This window comes from Myotis davidii, unplaced genomic scaffold (assembly GCF_000327345.1).
Source record: "Myotis davidii unplaced genomic scaffold, ASM32734v1 scaffold226, whole genome shotgun sequence".
NCBI classification, from domain to species: Eukaryota; Metazoa; Chordata; class Mammalia; order Chiroptera; family Vespertilionidae; genus Myotis; species Myotis davidii.
Genome location: NW_006297224.1, coordinates 1700769 through 1724136, shown reverse-complemented (window position 1 = coordinate 1724136; position 23368 = coordinate 1700769). Strand labels below are relative to the sequence as shown.

Here is a 23368-nt window from a genome sequence, read left to right as displayed (position 1 = left end):
TGTTTTACTATAAAAGTAAGCAGAGAAAGGGTACTATAGCTGGCAACATGGGATCAATAGAGGAGTTTTTCATCTTTTAAAGATTGAGGAAATTACATGATTATAAGTTAAAGGGAATGATCAATAGAGAGAAATATTTGTTTTTCTGATAAAGAGAAAAAAAAAAAACACTGGCCAAACACTATTATATCCATTTAACAGGGCAAGAAGGATGCTGATATGAATAATATGCATCCTATATAATAAAAGGCTAATATGCAAATTGACCAAATGGTGGAACGACTGCTCACTATGATGCACACTGACCACCAGGGGGAAGACGCTCAATGAAGGAGCTGGCCCCTGGTGGTCAGTGCACTCCTACTGGGGAGCACCACTCAGCCAGAAGCTGGGCTCACAGCTGGCGAGCACAGCAGTAGTGGCAGGAGCCCCTCCCGCCTCTGTGGCAGCACTAAGGATATCTGACTGCTGGCTGAGGCCCACTCCCCCCAGGCCTAAACCAGCAGTCAGACATCCCCCGAGGGCTTCCAGACTGCAAGAGGGCACAGGCCAGGCTGGGGGATCCCCCAGAGTGCATGATTTTCATGCACTGGTTCTCTAGTATATGTATATGTATATGGTTTATTTACATATTTTTTTCCTTAAAATAATCATAATAGAGAGTCTTTCTGAATTTTGAAAAGATAGAACAGTAGTTCACTGGGAGAAGAGAGATTAAGAAAATTTTCTAATGAAGCATGAGCTTCATAATACTTTGGGAACAATTCTGATGAATATTTTACTCTAATTTAGTTTGTCCCAAGTATGTCTTATTAGCTGTTTATGGAAGAAAAGAGTGAAGGTTGAGTCTATATCAGACATATTTCCTGATGAGGGGCTAGGAATCCCTGATGAAAGTCTTCCAGAGCGGAGACACACAGGCAGCCTCCAACGGGTGTGAGTTGTTTAGGGAGAGAGAACCATCCGGGGAAAATCAGAGCGGTTTCAATTGTCAGACATAAATGTCCACTCACACTGACAGATCTTAATTTCAGAGTCTTGATTTGAGCTTATGGCTGAGACTTCAGCCAAAGCAAGCACATTTCTCTCTTTATTAGTGTGTAATTAGCTTTTCTCAGTACTGCGAAGTCTACTTATTCAGATCTGGCTTTCCCTAAAACATCAGTAAGCCAATTAATCCATTTCCTTAATGAGAACTCTCTATTACAGGAATGGGTAACTGCACAGACTTATATTAAATCTGTCAATCTTGCATTTGGTGGGAGAAGGCCAATTATCTGAGCAATCTGGCTCATTACGGCATGTTGGACCCGCGATGCTGAACAAGCCTGCAGCTTGCTTACAATAATACTGTAGGAGTGGGAGGCCTTGGATTGATTGTTTGTTGAAGACCTATATACAATAGGTTGGGCTAGAAGCTTCATGCACATTCCCTTATCCCAACGGTTCTCAACCTGTAGGTCGCTAGGGGTCGAACGACCCTTTCACAAGGGTCGCCTAAGACCATCGGAAAACACATATATAATTACATATTGTTTTTGTGATTAATCACTATGCTTTAATTATGTTCAATTTGTAACAATGAAAATACATCCTGCATATCAGAGGTTTACATTACGATTCATAACAGTAGCAAAATTACAGTTATGAAGTAGCAACGAAAATAATTTTATGGTTGGGGGTCACCACAACATGAGGAACTGTATTAAAGGGTCGCAACATTAGGAAGGTTGAAAACCACTGCCTTATCCCATATTCTCCACTAATCTGTAAGGAACTACTTACTACTCATTTTACATTTTGGGAAACTGAAGCTCACTTGCTGGAGAGCTAGCAAACTGTGGAGCTAGAATCTTCATTAAATGACTTTTTAAAAAGATGGCTAACCATAAAAATATTAAGAACCTACTAACTTCAGGGTCTCACCCCATGAATTTCATAATTACTGGAATGATTCTTTTTTAGCATAAACTATAAGAGTGGAAGAGAAGGGGCATGCATTTGATATCAGCGCAAAGGGACCCAGAGTGACCTACATTTAATAAAAAATACTAATTGAGTGAGCCAAGGCCTCACCTACAACCTTATTATGTGTCCTTTCCTTGACATTCCAACCGCATGTTCACATACTTCTCCTAAACAGAAAGGCAACCTCATCACTATATTCCTGTCACCACAATCATTCCAAAATATTTGTTGAGCACTCATTGTTTCTTATATCACAGGATTGTTAGAGAGGGAGAAAAGAGAAAGCCCTAATTTTATTTCTTTCTGAAATCTACTTCATTAAATATCAGAATGTTGTTAAGTTTCAAATTGTGTATATGAAAGGCCTTTGGAATTTGTAAATGCCTTTCACACATACTTTTGCAATGTTTTTAGCATTACTTTCCTAAGGGGATTTTTTAATGTCTTCAAAGTAGTTGTCCAGTTGTAATTAAGTTTTCTTAAATATTCCTACATTAGGTATTTTAGTAAATTATAGTATGTCAGAAAGTGGAGGGCTGCCATTTTGTGAGACACAACTATCACCACCATCATCACCATTGAGCACAGCCTGAAGAACTTCTGAAAGTAAAATCAAAGGTGAAATTACAGCTGATGTTGTAATAAATGTCATTCATTAAATGGCTGCTTCTTACTTTAATGAGCTGCTCTCCCCTATGTCAGTAGCATTTTTACATTTATGAAAGAAGAAATAAGGTAAGACCACCCATTCTCCCAGGAACAGAGATAGCACATAGACGTGTTCCTATTTAAATAGAGTTAAGTCATCTCTCAAAGGTAGATAAGAAGCAAGACAATAGATTTACTGCATGGGCAAAAATTACAGGATAAGATTAAACATAAAGCTATGTGATGAGAATAATTGTTAAGATGGACCCAGTAAAGGTATTTATATAGGCTTTCTAATAATACTGTCTTTTTTCTGTGGTTTTAAAATGGTCTATGCCCTGTCTGGGTACTTCAGTTAGAGCATCATCCTGGACACCAAAAGGTTATAGGTTCAATTCCCAGTCAGGGCACAGATCTAGGTTTTTGGTTTGATCCCTAGTCAGGTAAGTATGGGAGGCAGCTAATCAATTGTTTCTCTCTCACATCTCTCTCTCTCTCTCTCTCTCTCTCTCTCTCTCTCTCTCTCTCTCTCTCTCATTTCCCTCCTCTCCTTCCCGCTCTTTCATCCTCTTTCTAAAATTAATAAACATACCCTCAGGTGAGGATTTAAAAAATGGCCTATAATGTGGAGATACCATAATATCATTTGGAGAGTGTGCACTGAAAAATATTCTTGCCTCCAGAATTTATAGTGTGAATTAGTTACCCTGTAAACCTTGCTCCCGTTCAAGTGCAAACATGAGTTTTCAACATACTGTCATGAATAATTGGCAAGTGGTTGTAGTGAAATTTATCAAAAACAATGGTCCATGGTAGATGTAGGGGTATAGAAAGGAAGATTATTTGGAGAACCTAATGGAAACAAAATTGAGAGTTATTTGTGTAGGAGTAACAGGTAGCATATTTAATGATTAGAGCATAATAAGATAAGAAAAAAAGAGGTAAGCATGAGAGTACCCACTGAAAGTAATTTCTTTTTCAGAGAAAACAAGTCTGTGAAAAACGCATAGTAAAGAAGTGCAAAGTTCATATGGCTGTGGCATCAGCACCTTTGTCCTAATACAAAAGATTGTCATATCTGTACTCAATAAGAAAGGGGAGCGTTTCCCAGGCCAGCTATTGTCACAGCTGTCTTGCAATCTTTTCACAAGTATATCATCCAGTTTTGATCCACATGTATTTTAAGACATAATTTAGCGTACATAATGTTATAGTGATGATTAACAAAGAGAATATTGAACCAGGTACCCCAATGTCATATTGAGACAAAAACAACTTACTGCAAAAAGAAGAGTAAGAGGGTGTATACCAATGGAAGGTTAAATAATTATTGAAAAAAAGTGACAGTTCTGCCTCACAAGCTTAGTGGAAAGCTGGTCAGGATGAGAAACAGTTCTGTTCAGACCTCACGACACTGCTAAAACATCACCAAATGGATAGAGCCATGGCTGTGGACACATAAGCTCTGCGAGACACTGTTATTCAGCAGTCAGGATTTTCCTATCATTATTGCTGGCTTGTTTAGAGTGATTTCAATCTTTCCATTCATTCTGATTCGCTGCCAAAAAAGCTGGTGTCTAAAAATGTGCCTCCCTGCAACCACAAATACTGTGCACCCTGCCTTAGGGCCAGATGGACACTAGCAAGCTGTCCAGTGTAGAGATGAAGCCAAGAGGCAAAGGCAAATGCATGGGCACAGGGGAAAGGAAGGCCAAGCATGTATGAGCATGGATTATGATGAAACGTCCAGAGAGAATTATAAAAACCTTCATTAGCAGCAGTAAGAGTATGCTGACCTTTTGAAACAGCTTTCTGCTGAAGGAAGGAGACTGTAGTCCTACAACTTATTTGTTTACAGTGGATTTTTCAATATCTCTCTATCCAGCGTAACTAGATGAATGAACTGGGTTGTGTATGTGATAACTAAGAGGCTTTTACAATAGGAAACAATTGGGAAGAGTAAAGGGGAAATGATTTGTTGACTAAAATCTTTGAAGGAGAAACTCATGATCTCCTTGATGGAAATGAAAGTTATGAACAGTGAGAGCCTCCATCCCAAGTGAATTCTAGAAACCAGAGCAAACCTAGTTTTAGGTTTAGGTTTGACAGAAATTTTAAATTGTCATTTCTGTCAAACCAAACCAAGACAATCCAAGGTTAAAAAACCTTCCTGATTGATGTAGCTAATGGCCTTAGGACCATAGCTTAAAAACAAACAAACCAATAAAGCCAAACCATGAATTCAACTATAGACTGTTAGAACAACATACCAATAAGTTGAACAGGCACACTATGACTGCACTCATGTCATAATACCATGTTAAAACAACTTTGCTAGAGGAAACTCTTCCAAATTTTGTATATTTTCAGCAATATCACAATCCTTCACTGTCCATATACTTTATGGGCAGTTTTTATGTACTTATTTTCTCACAATCAGGAACATGTCTGACTCCCTCACCTTCTTTAAAAACTTGCTGAAATGGCATCTCAATTAAGTCTACTCTATCAAGTCTACTTAAAATTACCAACCCCAATTCCTCATTCACCTAGCACTTCAGTTCTCCCTTATCAGCCCTATTTTCCATTTTTCCAGATCACTTCTGGCTTTCTGAAATACTACATAATAGTACTTATTATATGCCTCTGTCTACACCACTGAAAATATAAGTACTATGGGGACAGGGATCTTCATTTGTTTTTATAGCATTAAAAATCTTAGTAAAGTTGAAGAAGACAGATTATCTAAATTAACATAGCACAATTCAATACCCACACTGCAATTCTAAAAGCAAAGCAATGAAAAAGTTATAAGAAAAGTTTTTAAGGAGTCAATCAGGAAAACAGCTGTGTCGGAAAATTGCCTTGTGGATGTAAATTGAAATGTAAATCTTTCTGTGGGCTGTTAATTTTCTGAAAAATACATTTGGCTCATTAGTAGGGCACTGGGACTCCTCATTAGCTGAGTGGAGAGAAATACTATATCATCAGTGTTTTAACCTAAGGCCCAGGTACACATTTTGGGAAATTATTTATTTCAATTTTTTAAAGCCATTTACAAAGAAGGGAAGTGGGTGTTTCTTCAATTCAACATACTTATTATTTCATGTATCAGCAAATGCCATTGAAAATCTCATTTATGGCTAACATCATAATTGATAGATTCTGTAATGTTTCCTTCAAGTAATTAATTTATGGAGGGTGCTAGGGAATATATGAAACATGGACAAACAGTTCTAACTACAGTCATGTTAAAAAGTTTAATTACCAGGGAAAACAAAAACAAACCTGAAACACATGTGTTAAGCATGATTAAGTAAATGTCAGATAGCTCTTGGGGAACCTCAGACCATAAAACCCATTTTCTTTATTGACTAATGGCACTGTGTTCAAAAGCTGGTTTGTGACAACTTTACATGCAGAGTGTGAATGTGTTCTTTGTTCATACCCCTGTCTTTTATCAAAACTATACATGGCATCTTACAGTTAGTCCCTAAAATACTTTAAACTAGATCCAGTCAATGCCCATTTCTCTCTACCTTCAGCAATAACATAGTCTATGTTTCTTTATTCTATGTTCCTGAAAATCAGGTCAAGCAGTAGTACAACTTACCTACCTTTTCTACCTGATATGTGTTTTTTCCTAAATTTTATGCAATGAAATTATAATATTTTGCTTAAACCTCTATTTTTTCAGTGGGTTGAATTATTGCCATTTTTCCTGGCTTGACCGAGTCACTTTCCTTTCCAAATGGGTTGTTCAATGGGCCTCTATCCCTATTCATAATTTCTATACCTTTTAACATTTACAGTATTTCTGTGTGGTACAGTATTTCATTGAGATTTGGAAATGGTGACAAGTAAAGCTTACAGAAATCTTAAAAGCTACTTCTTACTACCTATAATGAAATAGCCTAAAATGTAATACTGGTTTCTTAAAATATATGCAGTTTTTCTTACTAGTTGTAGTAGGTTAATTAACTAAATAGAGCAACAAAAAAACTCAGTGTTTTATAGTTTAATATAGCATATAATACACTAGAAGCACAGTGCATGAAATTTGTGCACTGATAGAGTCCCTAGCGGCTGCCAGCGGCTGCCCGGGGCCTCCCTCCCTTCCCCCGGCTGGCCCTGTTCCCTGGTTGAACTCCCAGTCAAGGGGCAATTTGCATACTACACTTTTTTATTATATAGGCTATCTCATGTTCATCATAGTTTATCTGGGTTTGGGGAAGGAGATCTGCCCCACCTGATAACTCAGAAAACTAGGCTAATGACTGCTATACCATCTTATAGCAACAGCAGCTGGAATCATGACTTCTGAAGTTACAGTGGAAAGGAAACAGAAAGATGAGGCTTAGAGACCTGGGCTCTTAACTGCTTTTGCCCAAAAGTAACTGACATCACTTCCTTCACAAATCGTTGGCCTAAACCAGTCATCTGGCCCCAACTCAACTACAAGGGATTCTGAAAAATGTAGAACACATGGAATATTGGGTGAGAACTCTATCATGCATGCTTTGCACATCATCCATGTGCACTAACAGGATAAATCAAACTTCAAATAATACAATTTAAAAAAAGTAATTGTAAATGTGTGCTGATTCTAAGGGCACAAGCAAAGATAAAATGCATGAATAAGAAAGTAATTTTCCAAAAAAGCACTAAAATTACTGAAACCAATCTCCTTAAGTTAGCTTCTCTGGTACTACTCAAATATCCTCTAAATGACATGATTAACTTGAACAAGAGAAAATTCAGCTCCTAGCTTCCCTCTTGCATCTATAAACCAAACTACATAGAACACATTCATCTGTTATATACTCATTCTAATTTATTTCCCCTAAGACATTTGTTCTTTCAGCATTCCCTCCACTGTATGTCATTATAAGGCATTTACTTATTTCTCTAGATAAATGAATGTGATTAGAATGATTAATGCTTTGTATATTAAATACTCCAAAGGCAGGGACTTTTCCAGGAATAAAATAAAGTTATTTGTAAAGTCATTTTTAAAATAAACTTTATATTTTAGAATACTTTTAGATTTTAAGAAAAATTATGAAGATAGTATACTTTTCAAATACTCCCTACTCAGCTTTATAAATAATTAACTCCCAACATTATTATAACATGTGTCTCAATTAATAAGCCCATATCGATACATTACCATTAACTAAAGTACATATTTTATTCAGACTTTCACATTCCCCTAGTTTTTATCTAAGATCTTTTTTTTCTGTTCCAAGAGCCCTTCAAGGACACCATGTTGCATTTAGTTGTCATATCTACTTTGGTGCGTGCCTCTTGGCTGTGACAGTTTCTCAGACTCTTTTTGTATTGATGGCTTCTCAGTGTTAGAGATTACTGGTCAGGTGTTTTGTAGAATATTCCTCAAGAAGGGCTTATCTAAAGTTTCTCTCATGATTAGACAGAAGTTGTGATTTGGAGGAGAAGACCACAGAGGTGAAGTGCCAATCACATCACATCAATAGTTCATGCTGTCCATAGGTCTCATCACTGATGTTCTCCTTGATCACCAGACTGGAGCAGTATTTGCCAGAGTCCTCTACTATAAAATACTCCCCACCCCACCCCGTCTTCATACTGTCCTCTTTGAAAGAAAGTCACTATGCACAGCTCACTCTTAAATACCGGAGATTTATGCTCTACCTCCTTTTTTTTAAGACACCAAATCCTTGCCAAGTCTTCCCATCCCAGACAGAGTCATAGTGTGGCAGAAGTTCACCCCTGGGGCATGGCCAGGTGTCTGTGCTTCATCTCCTCGAGGGCCCTTATTTACATAAAGTGCAAAGAATCTTGCACAGGAGGCTTGCCCATGTTCCCCATTTATTTGTTTTATGCAGTAATTTATTTATATCAGTATAGACTCATTCATGTTTATCTTTTGCTTTGGGTTATAATCCTACTTTAGTTTGTTGCTCAATTGTTCTAGCTTAGACTATTAGGAATGTTTCAGTTGATTTCTTTGTCCCCTTGATATCATTATGTTTTTAACACTACTCTCAGGCACTATATCTTGCATATTCTCTTGTATGCTTCCTGCCTGTCCTAGTACCAGCCATTTCTCAAGGAGATCTTGTTCCTCTTTTTGGAAAAGGGTGTTAGAAATCAAGATTGGGATACAACCCATTGCTACTGGGTTATGATTCCTTCTAGGCCTCTCAGCTGACAAAGCAAAGAAAGATATGTGTTTCTTATTCAGTTCTAATTGAGGTCACCCCAGATTTACTGGTATTTCAGAAAGTCCTAGTTTAGAATGAAAGAAATTTCCTTCTGATCTGAGTTACTTTGCTAGTTGTGGAAACCTGCACAAGGATAAAGAACAACTGCCAGCTCTGAAAAATGAATATGGGGGTCTTTCCTGGTGGATTATAGCCTTCATTTATCAGCAGTAAATGGAACTGTGGGAATATATATATATATTTACATCAGTGTGATAATTATATATATTATAAAATATATATTAAAGTTGATAAAGGTATGTATATATAACTCATATATGCCAAAAATGTTTTTATTTATATTTAAGGTAATAACTAGAAGTTTGCTTTCTAATAAAAGTAGGGAGATTTGAATTTAATTTCAAAAATTGTTTTATTTAGGTTTTTTATCATTTTTTTCTTTATTGTTGAAACTATTACAGATGACCCCCATTTCCCCTCCTTTACCCATCTTCACCCAGCCCCCATCCCACCTCCCTCTAGCCATCATCACACTGCTGTCTGTGTCCTTTTGACAATTGAATTAGCATTGCCATTATCTCCCCAGTATTTCTTTAGAGTTGTTTCTCTTCCACATTTTTAGTGTTATTATTACTGAATTTCCTGATGATCCACTTGTGTAGGGGTGGCTGAGACCCCTTAGTTATGAAAATGGAAGTATAGAATATGGCTTTTACTATACTTTTTTCAGCCCCTCCAGTAATTGGCCTTCATGTGACAGTGACAGTAAGAGCAATATTTATTTATATCATGAGGTATGCCCAAGAACCAAAGACAGATCAGGAAGAATGAACACTGATGTGCCAGTCAGCAGGGCTAAACATCTGGGTGACTATCAGCCTCAGCATTTTCATTTTTCTGCTATTCCTAAAATTGGCAACCAGAGACTCTATTCAGCCTAATTGATTCTGCAGCTGCATCACCCAAAGTCATTCCATAAAATTTCTCTCACTCCCACATTCTCAGAGCCTGCTTTTAATGCACACTGGAAGTTCTGGTCCATCTGGCAAGCCCCTTCATCCCCACACTGGGAAACACCCCAATACACCAGCAAAAGAAAAAGCCTGTGTTGGGTGCCATGGGCCTGTTCTTTGTCAAGAGGCCCAGACTTTTCTTTAGACTGTTGTATACCAAGGGTTGAGCTAGAAAACTGAAATTGAGACAATAACATAAATAAGTGAAACAAAATATACACATCTCAACTTTGCTCTCATGTGGAAAATAAGTAAATGTGCAAGATAAAAGGAATTCTTAGTTTGTTTTCATTTTAAAGTTAAATCACTGTACAGAGAAATATTGAGCTCTTTCTTTTAGGAAAAGAGTCTTAAACATTTTATAATTCTCATTTTTTTAATTCCATAATTTAAGTAGGGTAAGTGTTAATCTAAAATCAGACTCTTTAGCAAGTTCTATACATAGAGGCCTGGGAAATAAAATGCAGAGAGGTAAAGAGGGAAAAGGAAGAAAAATAGAAAATTATAATTTTCAAGCTTTTGAGATACTTTAATTATTAAAAATAAATCATTTTATTGAACAAATATTTAGTGAATACTAATCAGGGTGCTAGGTTCTGTGGCACACCTAAAGGATACAAATATTAATGAAAGGATTCTGCCTTTGATGAATGACAATCTAGTATGAACATAATAAGTGTGATAAATTGTTAATAGTGATATCTTCTAAACACTCAGAAGTGCCATCCACCCTCTAAATTGATTCCCAATAAACCAATAGGAGTTAGCCAAGAGAAGAAGTAAATAATAGACATTCTAGGCAAGATGAGCAGGAGGCTAGAATATGATTTATTTTTTTAACAGTTAATCTACCTTTAACAACATTAAAGAAGATATGTGGCATGTAAGGGAAAATTGCAGGAAAAAAGCTAGAGAGGTGAGGTTGAAGTCAGTCATATTAACAAATTAATACATAGTCCTTGGGACAATGGAGAACATTAAGGGATTTGGGCAAGAGAGTGATAGACAGTCATCAAGAATTAGAAAATCCATTCTGGCCACATGATAGAGAATATGTTATAAGGAAACATGAGATGCAAAGGGACCAATTAGATGAATGATAATGGGGAGCTGAATTGAGCTAGAGAGAGAGGAAGGCAAAAAGCAGTCCACTTAGAGACTCATTAAGGTGACAGAACGGGTCATGGTGGCTGAACTGATACTGGGATTGGAGAAGCAGAACGTTTCTGGTTTAAATGCCTGAGTAAATGGTGGGACGCTTAACTGGCATGTGAATAATAGAGGAAAGGGAATCTGAAAAGGAAATGTGGGTTCAGTTTGGGACAGGGACAGGCCGAGTTGAAGTGCCTGTTTTATATTTCAATTTAGATGCTAGTAGAAAATCTGATACCAAGACCTAGATTTCAGGCCAAAGGTCTACACTTTCAGGGGTGGGAAACATCTGGCCCGCGGGCCTTATAAGGCTCTAAAAATCATTTGGTCTGGTCCTGCTAAGGCATTATGGGTGAGTTAATTAAATGTTTGCCCAAATACAGCAGGCTAATTTTTAAGTTGATAATTTTGTATGGCCCGAGAATGAAGTTATAAATATCCAAATAGCCCTTGGCAGAAAAAAAGGTTCCCCACCCCTGCTTTAGATAGTGAAATAGTGAAGGTAGGGAAAACAATGGGAATGGGAAAGATGACTATAACAGCGCACTTTTATTTTTTAATTTAAGGAAAACAGTTTATTAGTTTACCATGAACATTAATTAAAAAACTTTTATTTTCCCATGGCATAGTGATTAAATACTTAAGCTCAGAAGCTACTCTACCTGGTATTCTCATTTTGAAAACTTCTTATTAGTTTAATTTTGAAAAAGTTAGTTAATTTCTTTGGGCTTTAGGGTCCTCTATAAAATGAGTATAATAATTAAGAGGATTAACTAAATTGATATGTGCAATTTTCTTTAAATGGTACCTGGTATTTGCAGGTAACCAATAATTGTATATGTGCATGCATGCATGTATGGAGTCCCTAATTTATTTGAGACTTCTTAGTACACTATTTTTTCTTATAGTCAATGTCCAAATCAACAAATTTTAGTGTATAGCATATTGGAAAAAATATATGAGAAACATCAGGCATAGTACTTACCATGAAATCCGTATTTAAAAGAGTTGCAGAAAAGTAAAACAGTAGTGTATAATGCTTCATTTTCCCAGTTCTTTCCTCTTGCCCTCAGCTTCAGTCATATTGGACTTCCCTTGGCTCCTCCAATGTCATGATCTCCCTTTGCTTAGGGAAGGTCCTTAGAAGTTTTGCACTTGTTTCTGAAGACATTTGCTAAATGTTTACAATTGGCCAACTTCCACTATCTATATCTCAGCTTAAGCATCCCCCAGTTATGTTTCCCATGGCCTCTTACTCTCCCTCAAAGCACTTTGGTTATTCATAGTAATTCAAGAAATCAAGAGAAGGGTAAGAAACCACTGTGAATGAGAGGGACCTGGAACAAACCAATGCGGGGGGGGGGGGGGGGGGGAGAGAGAGAGAGAGAGAATGCATTTTAAATGAATAGTAGTAACTCAGGTCCCAGATTAAAAAGATACTTCAGTTTTCTAATTAGTGTGGCGACCGTAGATGAAATCAATCAAAGAACTTGTATGCATACTTGTATCCATAACTCATGGACACAAATAGGGTGGTGGAGGGCTAGGGCAGGGAGCCAGGGTGGGCTATAATGGGACAATGGGGTGGAGGGGAGAAAGCTACATATGAAATACTTTCAACAACAAAGTTTTAAAAAAAGGAAGAAGAAAGTTTGTTCAAGTTCTCAAAGGCTCCTCAATTAAACCTTCCCTCTAATTTGGGGGGTTGAGGTACTGTGCTAATAATTTGTACTACGGGCCTTTCTCATTTTGATTAAATCAAATCAATTTAAGGATGTTTAAATAAGTATAATAATATAATGCATCATGACTATGCTTGCTTCATTCGTTGTTTAAAGTGATTTTTATTGTGACCAAATTGATTTAACGTGTGTTGGCATTGGGGCGACGATGTTTATTACTGCTAATCATTAGTTTTTCCTTGATCATTGTGCAGATGACTATTATTACAAATGTTCATTTGTTTTCAAGGATGGGAGGAGTAAATCTTTTTGCATCCCTACTATGTCTCAGGTGCTATTCCATGCACTAGGTATACGCTATTTAATTCAATGCTCAAAATAACTCTGTGAGGTATTATCTCAATTTTACAGATAAAATTCACATCTTAAATGATATAGAACTTATACTGGAAAGATTACTTCTTTTAAGTAAAAAATTATTTGTGAACCATGAATAAACAGAATTCATGAACCACCAACAAAAAAACTATTAGAAATATAAAAGCGGAGTAAGTTGTGTGGGCTAACTGTTCTTACTCAGCTCAGCCTGTGTATCAGTATTTTTTAGTGCTATTTTTCAGTTTTTGCGGAACCTTTTATACCTTCTTGCATAGCATTAGATTTTCTGAGGAATTTCTAGTAGAAGGAATAAGAGGATAAAAATGTTATACTGATATAGTACCTCATGCCTTTATAAACTTTCTCTCATTTGATAACAACTCACTTGGAGGTCAGCATTGTATTATTTGCATGTGATCCTTTATTCTACGTGGGAAGCAGAAGCATTTGGAAGCCCATGTATTATTTCCATCTCTTCCTCAAGCTGTGACTTTGGAAAAAATATAAGGCATATATGAGAAGTGAACAAATCAATACACTAAAGCATACAGTAAAGGTTATAATATTATAAAATCACAATTACATGTAAAATTCTATCACATTGAGGTGAAATAAACAAGCAAGAATTTCAAAAATGAAAAAGATTTCACTGGATGAAAATGTATAAATGAATTATAGCAATGGAAGAAAGGTTGGTGATAAGGAGGGGGTAGAAATGATATTTCTAAATGGAACATTTAAAACTGCATTCTCTTCACTACATTTGTATTTCTGATATCTCTAACTCGACTAGGGTTTTTCTCCTCAGTGCTTGTCACCTAGTAACATTACTAGACAATTTTCCTATTTACATTGTTTCCCTCAATTATCCTGAAAGGTCCACAGTGCAGAAATTCTATTCTATTTTGTTCACTGTTTCAGGCCAAATATTCAGAATTGCGTCTGGCACAAAGTAAACTCTCAGTGCATATTCGCTGAATGAATCCATGAAAATGAAAAAAAAAACAAACAAACCTGAGAGTTGCAGCCGATTGAAATATATTAAGTCAAGCATTAGATAAAATAGAGATATGATGACATCAGCACATAAACTGTGTGGAATATAGTCTAGTAATGAGTATTTAAAACTGTCAAAAAACACAAAATATATTGGTAAGAAGGAACTTTATCTATCCAGATATAATGGGAGACTATTCCTTTAAAAATAACACAGAACACATTCTTCCCTTACCCTGCAGAAAAATTTGTCTCTCAGAAGGTTGAACAATAAACAAACTTAATTTGGGGTTATTAAATAGTAACAATAATCACAGGCAAATAATAAACGTAATCCAATAATAAACATAAACCAATAAAATTTTAACTTTACAATAAGAACGCATGGAGAGGAAATTTTACAAAGAAGTAAATAGAGTTTTATAGTAATTTCTCTAATGAGCTCATATTGAAAAAGAACACATAGAGAAGATCAAAGGAGAGATGGCCAGGCGCATATGGTCCATACCATATGTCCTCTCTTTTATGTGAAACCTACAGAAAAGAAACAAAACAAAAAATCAAGCTCATAAAGATAGAGAACAGATTGGTGGTTGCAAGGAGGGGGATGGAGGGTGGGAGATATAGATGAAGGGGATAAAAAAATTTAAATATTAAAAGAAAAAAAGAAAAAGAATCACCCAAGGCTGACTCCGGATTTGCTGTGTGGTTTGAAAACCCTTTCTCCACTCCCTCAATTTTTGCTCCACATTTCACAGATATGATGGCTTCTGACCTTTCCATAATGCTTATATTTTCAATCCACACAATTTCTTATATATATCTCACTTCTAATTAAATTAAATCTGTAATGGGTTTGACCAAACTGATACCTCCTATTTCAAATAATATTTAGTGCCATGTCTTAATAACCTAATGCAAATGGTATCCACACAGTGAACTCACGTTATAGTTTTTCTTCCCATAAGGCTACTTCAAATTCTCATCAAATAAGCTGAAATTTCCCCCTCTTCATTGCACTGTTTATCCATATACTCTGGGGCATTATTATAGAAGAGGTGTTTGGTATAACAAGAAGCATGTTCTCTTGAACCTTGCCCAGTAATTAGTATCAGTTCCTTAGGAGTGATGATCTGACTTCATAGCAGGTAAAAAAAAAGGGGGGGGGCTCTGAGAACAGTGCCCCGTCCCCTACAAAAAAAAGTGGAAGTGGCATGAGCCTGTGAATGTGCCATCTTGTGTTTGGCACCTAACAGATGCTCTGAGGGATTAAAGTTGTATTAATTAAGACTAATTAATCAATTACTTAAGCCTATGTTTGGGGAAAACATTAGGGCCGAGCAGAGGAAGTTCTTTACCTGTGCTTACACTTGTCATAAAGACCTCAACTTGGAGGAGTTGCTCTAATGTTAGCTTAGCAGATGACAAAATGCAGAGAGGCCTTTTGTTTCCATCTCCTCTAAAGTGAAGCATATTCATACTAGAAAAGTCAAAGCAACATATAAAGGAAAAAACAAAAACAGAAACCAAGGATTTGAACATTAGAGGATTAAAGTCCATCTCTCTCCGAGAAGAGAGAAAGAGAGAGAGAGAGAGAGAGAGAGAGAGAGAGAGAGAGAAACATCAATGTGAGAGAGACACATCCATTGGTTGTTCCAACACACGCCCAGCCCTGGGCCAGGGAAGGAACCTACAATGGAGGCACTCGCCTTTGACAGGGAATTGACCCTTGACCCTCTGGTGCCTGGGCCAACATTGTAACTATTGAGCCACACTGGCCAAGGCCATCTCACTCTTTTAAATTAATCCAAGTTTTAAAGCTCAGTCACATGAAATGACAAGTCATTAAAAAGATCACTCTTGGTACTCTTAGAGAAATCATGGAAATTTGAGAGGTGCCAAATTTGGCAAGTATCTTGATTTTTCCAGAAGTAGATGAAAGGTATAGCCTTTTTTTTTCTTTATTGATTAATGTATTACATATGTGTCCTTATCGAAAGGTATAGCCTTCACCCTATAGCACAACAACATATGAATCTCTGGTGAATTTTGAGACAGCAGTGTGATTTATGAATATTTAGGAGAGAAAAGGCATTTACAAATGAAATAATTGTTCTCCACAATATCAGAAATGCAAAATAATGCACGTTCTTTTTGATAAGCTGAATAGTTGAGATTTCAAGTTGGGTATCTTTTTCCATGTTTACATTTTGGAAAAGATAGAGAAGCAAGGCCTGAAAAATGAAACAGTTAGGTAGATTCTTTACTTGTTAAGGAATAGTATCAAGTGTTGATAAATGGGTTGCTATCAGTTTGGAAATCCTATAGTGTGCTGTTACAGATCTTATTACTTAGCGCTGTCTAGTCCACTTTTCTCTCACCATTGACTTGAACCCATATTCCTGAAGATCAGTTTCTCAGGTGGCACCAAACTGAGCAAAACATCAACATTTACAAGGAATGCTGCTTTGGACGGTGTTTGCCCAAAGAAGTTTCCTTCTGAGGCTAGTATTGTTTTACTATCATATTTAAATTTTTCTAATTTTCCTTGTGGAGGCACTTACCCTTTCCTACACTCAAAAGAAGAGGGGTTTGGGGAGTGGCAGGAGACTTTTCACCTCCTCTGTTCCAAATACTCCCCAAGGGCAATGAAGAAAAAACTGGCCCAACCATTTACAAGACAGACATGCAATATCAGATCTACTGAGGACTGAGCACTCCTCCAATATGCTCTCAATTTGACAAGCATATGCCATAGGAGAAATGTATCCTAAACTCAGGGCCTCAGAACTCCTGAATATTCATTAGGGTTTTACCTTTCTCTCAAAGTAGATGTATTCAAATGTGAGCCCTGCATAAAGTAGGAGCTGGATTCAGAGGCAGTGAGTGGGAGGTTGGGTGGTTGAAGAGACTGCAAATATGTATCATGCATTCTATTCCTTAACAGATTCAGGAGTGACACCCTCCATCTCACAGGAGATTAATCAATGTGGGAGCCCTTGGGTTCCCATTAGAGTCTGGGAATAGAAAACTTCACTAAAGGCCACATTTAACTGAATGTATTAAAGATGTCTGTCAGGTTCAAGAAGAAGCACAGATGCTTGCAGTCTGATTCAGGAAAGCTCCAGGTGGCGATATTTTACACGGTCCTTCCATGTGCATTTTAGATTTTATGTTTGCAAATTTGTTCCTTGTGATTCATTAATTCAACCCATAAGCCATGAAAATGTAAATTACAGAATTAAATCTATGCACAAGGAGATAAATATAATCATGTTTAACATCTATTCCTCTGAATAATTCTGCTGAACTTTGCTCTCACAAATCATGACATGATCTATAATAATAAAAGTGTAACATGCTAATTAGACCGGACAGCTGAATGACCTCCCGGACATCCTTCCGACGACCTTCCGGACTAAGCCCCTTCCACAAATTTCATGCATCAGGCCTCCAGTATTGTCATAAGAACCCCAAGTTTTCTCATGTTTGCTTATCATTATTCTCTATTACATACAAAGGATCAGTGATATACAATATTTGGAATATTTTATTCCTCTGTTTCTGTAAGTCATTAAAAATCTTTTGACACTGATATAAATTTATAGACAGTTTTTCTTCCAGGCAACAGTTCTTTCCTTCTCAGGATTATCCATCCATTTTTTTTTTTAAAGGGGATAATGATGATTTTTATTTTTTTAATATATTTTATTGATTTTTTAAAGAGAGGAAGGAAGAGGGATAGAGAGTTAGAAACATCGATGAAAAAAAAACATAGATCAGCTGCCTCCTACACACTCCCTACTGGGGATGTGCCCACAACCAAGGTATATGCCCTTGACCGGAATCAAACCTGGGACCCTTGAGTCCCCAGGCTGACTCTCTATCCACTGAGCCAAACCGGTTAGGGCTATCCATTCATTTTTAAACATTAATATATATATTTACTATATGTGAGACACTAGAAGTAATTATTACTGTTGTAATTTTGTTATCCGTTTGACATTGCAATGCAGTACATTAAATAAAACAATGAATGCATATTATTTAGGACTTTAATAAAAGTGAACTTGGTTTTTAAGCATTTCTGTTACCAGTATTTTGCAAGGAAAAGGGCAGTGTATGAGCATAATCCTACCAAAGAGGAAAACAACAAAAATCTCAAAAATCTTAAAATTGTAGTAGTTTGGTAGACTACCACCACTTTGACACCCACATTGTACTTGAGCTTATACAGCAGATGCTGTAAGTACCCTGCCCACATGCCCTTTCCCTGACCTCTGCATCACCTTCAACAGAATTGCCCTGTGAATGGGAACTTCTTTTCTCCAGAGGTTATGTAATAATATAACAGGTTGCAAAGTTTTACAACTGACATTCAGATGTGCAAATAAAACATTTGATACAGATCCTGTTTTCACAATGCTGTCATCCCAAAGGGTGAGAAGAGGAATGATTTATTATCATCTGGTAAATTCACTACAATTCAATAATCAAAGCAATCATTTTAGGAAACTCAGTCTTTGTTGGATGATCATTTTTTATATTTTCCCCTTGCTCCTTACTTCTGCCTAAAATGACCTCAGTCAGTGAGGCTACATCAGACTCGTCTATCAAGAAATCTTACACCAACATTGTTGTCCAAAGGCCTAATGGTGCCAGGAAGAAGGCTGGGTTTATCCAGGGGTCTTGATGTTCTTGGGCTTCTCCATACCAGGATGCTACATCCAATCCTCTAAGGGTTGTGGCTCCAAGAGGGGCACCCTATATCTGTCTTCTTTCCTACCGCAATCTACCAAGTCCAGAAAAGCAGGTTTTCCTATTTCTCTTTCAGCCTAAATTGGATTTTATTTGTGTGTAACACTCTATGATCAAATCTACCAGACCTACCTTCCAATGTAATAGAAACCTATAAATTTTAGAAAACTTTTTTTCTATTTCAATAAAACATGTATTTCCAAAAGAAAAGCTAAACAATAACCTTATTCTGTCCTCACCTTTGCTGTCGCTGTTAGGCTGAGCCTCAGAGCAGTATAGGCTTGTAAATAGAGGATATAGTGAACATAACTTAGGTGGGAAATGGGAATACGTAGTATTAGTATTTTCACAATAATAATGAACATTATTCAAGCACTTTCTACATATTAGGTTCTAAATCATATTAAACCTTATCATATAAATATTCTTATCTAATCCTATTAAAATATAGTATACAATTTGCTATTCACATTGTTTCAAATAAAATCTTTATTGTTGAACGTATTACATAGGTCCTCCTTTTTCTCCCATTAACCTCTTCTAGTCCACTCGCGTCCTCCTCACGTCCCTGGCCCTCACCACCCCATTGTCTGTGTACACAGGTTATGCATATATGCATACAAGTTAAGGTGAGGATACTATGTCAGTAACTTTCCAAGATAACATAGCTGGTAAGTTGAAAGCTTCCATTCAAACTCAGGTCCATCTGACTTTAGAGTTAATACTATTTATCACAATACTCACTCATCATCACATTTTTCAAAATCAGAATTTTGTGTGTGAAAGTTTTTCTAAAATATATATCTTGTTAATGTCAAGATGAGAAAGGGAGATTTTGTGGTCAAAGTGTTTTTATTTGAATGCAGGTTCTCCAAGTATTATCTGTATGATCTTGAAATTAATTCCTATCAGTACATTATTGATGTGTAAGAAACAACCTCCAAAATGTAGTTGCCTAAAGCAATAATCATTTGTTATTTTTCATGGTTCCTTAGTTTGGGTAGGTAGGTTGTTCTGCTAAACATGAAGCAAAGGAAAAACTCAGTAATATTGACCAAGTCTTTAGAAAATTTTGATATTTTTTTCATCATGGACTGTTGCATCATGTTGATTTTTTGAACTATTGTAACATTTTCTGTTACTTCTGAGGTTTTTGGCACCCCTTACATTTTGCACCCAGTACGAATACCTCACTAGTCCTGGCCCTGTCAGTGAGGCTTGGTATTCCTCATGTGTCTTGGTTAGCTGACAGTTCAGCCAGGAGCTGACTTGCTTAGACATATGCATATGTCTCTTGTGACCTCCCCACAGGCTAGACCAGCCATCTTCTCAGGCTAACGCTAACCTGTTCACATTCTCTTGATGGACACAGGGAAGTGAGACAGAAAACAGGAATATGCAGGCTTCTTTTCAAGCCTCTGCTGGCATCAAGTTTGTCACAGGTTTGAGACAGTATGGGACGTGACTATAGAGTTACAAGGCAAAGGATGTGAATACAAGGAGACCATTAATTAGAACTGTACTGCAATCATCTAACGCTCTCTAAGCTTCTCTTTCCTTAAATTTAAATCTCCTCTATAACGTTGTGTGGGCACTCAATGAGACATTTCATGGAAAGCTTTAGGATAGTTCCTGGAACATGCTTCGTTTCCTGTAAAAGCTATTATTTTATTGTGCAATAGAATACATTTTAAGCTCTGGATTGACATTTTGTACAACTGAGAACAGGACTATCGGTATGGGGTAGAAATATGTACACGGTCCTGTTTTCTCACCTAGATAATAGAAGCAATAAACACATAAAATAAGGATGTAGCTTCTAAACTATAGCATATATGAAAATGTCCCTCACAATGCCTCCCATGCACAGATACTCAATGTTACTTGAAATGGAGCCTGAATTTCTGTAATAAGAAGTAGATGTGGCTTGTCAAAGTGAAATTCTGGGGGAAAACAAAGAGCAAAAATATGCCACAAGAGAGAAGCCCTGACTTATATAAGAGCAGTCTGGCTCCAGAGCATCTTATCATTAAACCATGGACAGGAACACCTATAAACTCAAGGAAGTAAGGGGTGTGTGTGTGTGTGTGTGTGTGTCTGCACCCACAAGTGAGACCCTCAGAAATATTATTCCTGGAATTGATTGGACTGCCAGGCGCCCTGCCTCTGGACAAGCTAACTGATGAAGTAAGGTGATGAAAGATGTGACTGACTGGATCCACTGGTGGATATTTTTTATCATTATGGTGTTTCTAGTTTCTTTCAGTAATAATTCTGTAATAGATAAGCCACAGAGACCACAATGATTACATTTAAAGATGATTGTTACAATGTGCACAATGGATGAATAGTGAAATCTTGGGATTATGCAGATATAAAGGGAAACTAGGACCTACACAGATAAAATTCTTGAGGCTAAGAATTCTCCAATGAGCCCTGCAGCCATTTGGAACACCAGTCCCAGAGAAGTCCTTCAATAAGAAAGAAGACTCTTTCTATGTATACATGTTCTTGCTTTTTTTTTTAAACTCATATCAAAATTAAACTTTTTAAAAAATGCTAAATTTTCACCTCTAACGTGTGGGTTACACATAGTGACTTCCTTCCCCAAACCACAGTATGCAGTGGGCGTGAGGAGTGCTTTATAGTGGAGAAACCTGGCCAACACTGCCTCAGTCAGGTGATGGAGGAGAACAATAGCGATGAGTCCCATGGACAATCTTCCTGAGCCATTGACGTGACACGATGTGACATGATGATGTGACATGATGTAATGTGATGATGTGATGATGTGATGTGATGTGATGTGATGTGATGTGATTGACACTCCACCTCTGTGGTCTTCCTCCCCCAAACCCATAACCTCTGTCTAATCATTAGAGAAACATTAGATAACTCCCTGTTAAGGGACATTTTTATAAAACACCTGGCCAGCAATTCTTAACACAGAGAAGTCATCAAAAACAAGGAAAGTCTGAGAAACTATCACAGTCAAGCAGAGCCTAATCAGACATGACAACTAAACGTAATTTGTTATCCTGGATGAGATTTTAGAACAGAAAGAGAATGTTAGGTAAAAACTGAGGCAATCTGAATAAAACATGGACTTTAGTATTGGATTGATATTGGTTCACTAGTCAAAGAAATGTACTATGTTAATATACGGTCTTAATTACAGGAGAAGCGTCACAATTTTTCTTTAAATATAAAACTATTCACAAGTGAAGAGATTACTTTTAAAAACTGATTCTAACCTACAGTTTGGTTAAGAACTCAGAGGTGTGTGTGTGTGTGTGTGTGTTAACACAACATAAGAAATGTATTTTTATAAATATGTTGAATAATTATTATTCAATAATAGTATTATTTTTCTACTTGCCAAGAACTGTTTACATAAACTTTACCCCAAACACTAATTTACAGGGAAAAGTTAGAGATACCTAATAGCCATTATTTTTACATTTAAATCTCAAGTTAAAATATTCTGTAACTGCACTATTATTCTACATTTCCTGGAACAAATCTAAAACATTATTATTTTTACCACTTGAAATTCAAAAGACATTAGCTTAAAGTATCTCTTGGTAAGGAAAACAAATCCTTAGATTCATACACTTATATAATGCAGACATTTATGGGCTATAAGGAGGAAACAAAGAAAGAAAAATGCAGGTTTTGAGATTTTAAAAAAATGTTTTGCTCTGATAAACTGAAGTACAAGAGGATACCTAATAATTGTTACCCTAGTCTTCTAATGTGGAAACTAAGGATACTTATTTAATTGCCTACAAAGCAATAGAAACAAACCTATATATAAACATTTGCTGGGGTTTTCATTCATCAATCTAGCCAAAATTATAACTATCAATACAATGATTGTTTTTTGTTTTTATTGTTTATATTCAGAGCCCATCACATTTATGAAACAAAGTAATCACGAATGCATGCTCATAAATAGAAAAATGTGAAACTTTTATGACCATTTTAGTGCTCAGCTATGGCAAGTGAATGGCCACGAGCTGTTTTAGTGTACTTCCCTCTAGAACAAAGTGAGTATGGATGCTTCTTAATAACTGTCTAGTTTCTAGGCCAGATCCTTGTGGCTTTTGTCTATTACAGAATTAAATAAATGACCCAAAGTACTAGCATACATCATGTCTAAATATACCTGCTTTTGTATGTGTGCTAGTAATATTCTAATTAGTGTGATTTTCTGTATTTGTCTTCAGAGAGGAGTTTCCTGAGAACAAGAACCTTCCCATGTATACAATAGATTCCCAGTCTCAATAGAAAATTAAACTTTAAAAAAAAGGATTTTCATGCTTAGTAATTCCATAGTAGTTATAATGAAAAGAGTAATAACAATAGAAATAACTAACACTTATTAAGTGTTTCGAATATGCTTGTAATTTTTGTTGTTGTTAATCCTCACCTGAGGATATTTTACTATATTTATTCTTTTTTTTAGAGAGAGTGGAAGGGAGGGGGAGAGATAGAGAGCAACATTGATGTGAGAGAGACATGGATTGGTTGCCTGCACTGATCATGGCCAGGGATTGAACCTGCA

General features: G+C 36.6%; 1 protein-coding gene across 1 annotated transcript in view; it reads left to right on the top strand.

Moving 5' to 3' along the window:
• Nucleotides 1-23368, top strand: part of BANK1 (B-cell scaffold protein with ankyrin repeats 1) — a 281394-nt gene that overhangs the window by 121377 nt on the left and 136649 nt on the right. The window lies entirely within an intron of this gene.